Raw genomic sequence first — 5,294 nt, forward strand, 5'->3', positions numbered from 1 at the left:
AAATAATACAGTTTGAATAGAGTTAGAGTGTTTAGAGGTAGCAGGGGTTAGGACTTCAACATACAAATTTTGGGGGGACGCAAGTCAGCTCATAACAGTTGCATTTATAACTATTGGAATCTACATGGCCTCACCAGAAATGCTAAAGACATCTAAAGTTTTTGACTTAATCAGACAGTATCAAGCAACCTAACCTGTAACTACCTTCATCTTTAAAATTTCTAGTTCCTTGGTAAGTCTATCAGTGTACCATTCAATTGGAGAATATAAGACAGTTCATTAAGATTACTATGTGAATTTATAAATATTTTTCTGAATACAAATTTAAGATATGCAAAGATATAAAATGTATATTATAAGGAAAACATATGCTAATATTTTAGCTGATCAAAATGTCACAGGAATATGCTGGATTCCTCAGATTCAATATAATTACTTGACATGTTTTTTGTATTTCATAAAGGAAATAATTCATATAAAAAAAACATGGAGCAATTAAAAATACTTCCAAATTCAGTGTTCTCATGTTAACAATGAAGCATGACTTAGGGAGCAAGGGATTATTCTGAAGAACTCATACCCTTCCTTTAACATTGACCTCTGGGCAGATATTTCCAGTTAAGTTGAAGTTTCAGTTGTTGAGCTATTGCACTGTATTTCAGATAAAAGTAAGGCAGACGAGGAAGAGAGAAAAATCAGCCTTAGTGCATTTGGGGAAGTGTATAACCAAAGAGTGGATGTGACAGAATGGGTGAACCTGCTGTTGGCTTCACTGTTCACACCTTGCATTGGAAACAACATTCTGCTTCTCATCAGAGGAAACTTGTGGGCCTCAGGAGAGTCATGAAACCAAATGTAATCTCTAATTTCTTAGGTCATATTTGTCCTAAGATGGTAAGATTTCTTCTCTTTTTCCTCAGGTGAAGCAGTGTAAGCTCTTGGAACTCAAAATTTTCCCTATTAAGGAAATCATCCTACTGTCACTTGTAAATTTCTTAACATCTCTATAATAAAGAGCTCAAACTTAATTTTTCATTAGTGTAAGCTTTTTTCCTTTTTTGCATCTAATTTTACCAATAATGTAAGCTTTGGGAGAAGAGAATAAGTATAACCTGCTCATTGGGCCAACCTAAAATTCCTTTTTCTCAATCTTTAGCCGTTTTACATAAACTACATTCCATGTAGCAGCAGGATGGATCTAAAATCAGCATGTATGTCAAAGAGAAGAATATTCACGTTGAGTAATTTATACAGGGAGCCAGTTTAAACACCTCATTTAAATTTTATGAAAATGGTTTTGCTTGTCCAGCAACTGGCTGTGGAATAAGGTTAGGAGGAACTTATTTTCTGGCGCTAATTTTCTCTCTTTTTTTCACACTGTCTAAAATCTAGCCTTCAGCACTCTTCCATCCAAATAACACAAAACAAAAATAATTGTCAAACTTAAGTAACTCCTTTAAGCTAATAAATTTCCCTTGCAAGCTAATTGCCATTTGCTAAGACAGAGGTGGTCTAACATATCTTCAAGTCTACTTACAGGCTGTCAGACACTGAGGCTCATCTTGCTGAATCCTGTCCATATTCACTGTCTATTAGGAATTAAGGCTGCTGGGTGCACAGAAGCCTAATCAACAGCTCCAAGTTGGGTACCAAATCTCTGATCAGAGTTTTTAAAGAATCATAATTTATTTCTGTTTATCTTAGACTTCATCTGGCTCTAAAAAATTTAAGTCAAACTGAAGCAGAAGGGGGAAGAAAAACATTGAGGTTCATCCAAATTCCTTCAGTGTACAAATTCTATGGTTGATTTTATAGCTTAAAAATAACAGATGATTTTTCTCCTCTTATCTTTAAATTTTCCATATTAATGTAGCTCTTTCAAAGGCTGGACTCTTGAAATCTTTTTAAAAATGGTAAAACTTAAAGTCTTCTTAATAACTAACTTTCATAAAGTAGAAGGCAATCCTTGCTTTGCCCTGTACAGATCCTAAAGAACAGTCGCATGCAGGAGAGAGGCAGATAACTAGCATTTGGCTGCCAGGAAAATGGACTCACTGGGAAGTCCCTCTGACTCCTGAGACTCAATCAAAAATGAAACTCACTGTTGAATTTGAAAACCGCAGCCAGGTTATCCCCATGTTGTAATAAGGAAGTCTTTATATTCTGATGACTATGGTGTTAAGCCTTGTTTGTACTTGGGCTTCCTTGCAACACTTTCACATTTCATCTTATTAAATGGTTGGGCCACCTTTAACTTTATACCCACTTTCTCCAGACTGCAGTGTTTGATCATAGATTTATAGATCATTTAACACAGGCGACAGCTATTTCACCAACAGCCTTGCTGTCATTAAGCAGCAGCTACTGTCAAAAGTTCAGGAACAGGCCCAGCAGGATGATGAAAAGAATCAAGACACAGTGCCTACCCAACTGTCACAACAACAGGAAGAAGCATCTGGTGCCCAGAACAGCCAGCAGAAAGGGCACCAGCAATGGCGGACCTGATTCTGTAGGGTTTCTGGAGTAGGTGCCCCTACCTCTCAGCTCCATCTCAAGGGACAAGCCAAAGACTCCCATAAACTCTGCACAGCACAAATCAGAAAGTTCTTTTGTCAGAAGCAGCCCCATGGAATCATCAGTCTCGATATCAGAGGAGGTTTTCCTGAAAATCGAGACAGCATTTCTTTGTGAATGTAGTCTGAGGGGGAAAAAAATGTTTACCTTGCAAAAAAAAATTACGTTAAAGACATATATTTTTGCTTCTTGGAATCCATATTCACAGTGGAAATGGGAAAATCTCTTTTGTTACATATTCATTTGTTTTATTTTGTTACATATTTATTTACTCATTTTCACCATTTCTTAATACAGTTATATCTTCATCTTCAACACTGGTTTCTATCATACTCCTGAGGACTAAATTAGAGAATGCATGCAAAGTCTCTTGGATGGGACCCAGAGCAAAATATACTTTTGGTAAGTGGCAATATTATTTTATGCTGAAGAGAAGGAAATAAATTCCCATAAACTTGAGTTAAACAGTACTATATTAGTAAGTGTCAAATCGCCTAGCAATACAGTAGATATCACTACCAAAGGAATAGATGGGACAACCAGAATTTATTTTTGAGTCAGTCAGAAAGGATTCTTTCACAAAATATTGTGGGTAATGATGACGGAAGGCTCCAAGCCAGCCCACAAAATGATTACCTTTTATGAATTTGAAGTTGTGTAACCTTTCAGGGATAGATAGAAATAAATCCTGTTTTAAATATATTATATTTTTAAAAACATGAATGAATAAAAAATAAATGTCATTGTTAGTATCATGTACCTTTAATGTTGATTTTTGAGTAAAGCAGTAAATTAAATTAAATACAAAAGTCTTCCATGAAAATTTTACAGTGAATACATTTAAGAATTTTGGGAGTATATAACATTTTTTTTCAATTTTAATGATGAACAAGTATCTTTTAATCTAATGTATTTATTTTCCTTTGATCTGAGCTTGTATCTTTCATCGCATAAAGGAAATGAGTAATTTTATAAAAATGAAGAGTAGTATATTGATTACACATAGAAACCATGTTGTATTTTTAATACCAGTGCTATCATATATCTGGATATATGTGTGTATTTGTATGTACATATATATAATCTATTATGCATAAAATTATTATATATAACATCCACACATATTTGTATACATATTATATATTATATAGGTGTGTATGTATGTCACAGATGAAGAAATAGATAGATGATAGCTAGAGATATATGCATGTATACATATTATATAGGCCTGTGTATATATGTCATATGTGAAGAGGGAGAGAGAGAGAGAGAGAGAGAGATACGTTCGGTATTTGGTGATGAACCCTTGGTTAAATAAATGAATTAAAGAATGTGGAAAGGTTTTTCACTGGTAAGCAGGCGAGAACAGAAGAAAATAGAGAGAAAAAAAAAAAGCTAAAATTACATGAGTTCTTAACTGTGAAAGACAGGAACACAGAGGAAAGAAACTGTGAGAAATTACTCCTGGGTCAGAGTAAACAGAGAGTACCATAGATCCTTGGCAATTTAGCATTTGTGCAAGTTATGATAATTTGCAACTGAAAGTAACACCATGCCCACCTTATGAGGCCTTAAACCTGTGTTTCTTAAACTCTAATGTGCATACAAATCACCTGGATGTCTCCTAAAAAGCCTTGTGTTGCAGTTCTGAGGTGGGTCTTGAGATGCTGCATTTCTTCCAACACCTATATGATGCTAAGGTGATGACTACACTTTGTGTAGCAAGGGTTTGAAACATATTCTATTATTTGACTGGTACTTTGCATCTGTTGTTGACTGGATGAAGTGTCTAGGGTCAAGCAACCTCATGAGTAGTTCATGAGCTCAAAGTTGTCATCAAGATCTCAGAGTCTTTTCATCCTGCTTTCATCTTAGCGTGGTTTAACATATATTACTCCATGATCACACATGGCTGCTACTCCTGCACAATTACATCCAAAGTTGGGAAGCAGAGTGACATGTATGAGAATGTTTCATTATTGTGTCTTCTTTCAACAGAGAAGAAAACTTATTTCAGAAGGCTCACAGTGTATTTCTCCTAATAGCCAGATTCCCCTAATTGGCCACAAATTAATCTTATGGACAGTTCCTGTCAAAAAGACAGGTTGAAAAAGGAAATAGCTAGACTTTTCAGTCTCTGCAGTGAACAGTGGACAGGTAGAAGGGGGTTGAGAATGGATGCTAAGAAGGCAATAAACGAGTCATCCATAAGAATTTTTGTTACGGTTTTCCTCTGAACAAGATAGACGCTCTAAACCTCTTAGTCCATTCTTTACATTTCTAGAAATATCTGTTGTTAATTTCTGGCAGAAGGTGGCTGATAATTTAAAACCATCTATTTTAAATTGCAGTGTTCAGTGTAGTGTATGTTTAAGTCGGGTTTATTTAAAATAAATGTGATACTCCTGGCTTTTGGCTAATAGGTGCTTATTCCTCTTCCTTAGTCTGTCAAGGTGCCTTATAAGCTTAACCATTTGACATAGATGTGCATTAGGAATATGAGCTCTTCATAGTTTATTTGTTCACAAAACACATAACAAAAATTGAAATCAAAGGCATGGTGAGAATGTACAGTTGCTGAAAGGAATGGAGCAGATGGTTAGAGCAAATTACTTGCTGTGTCAACTGACTTCAACTCTTTAGGTATTTGTTGTGGGAAATATACAATGCTGCAAATACTTCAAATGATCTATTTTAATGTTGTGTTCAATAATTTATTA

Source organism: Sapajus apella, unplaced genomic scaffold (assembly GCF_009761245.1).
Source record: "Sapajus apella isolate SASKATOON/1434 unplaced genomic scaffold, GSC_monkey_1.0 scaffold18, whole genome shotgun sequence".
Lineage (NCBI taxonomy): Eukaryota > Metazoa > Chordata > Mammalia > Primates > Cebidae > Sapajus > Sapajus apella.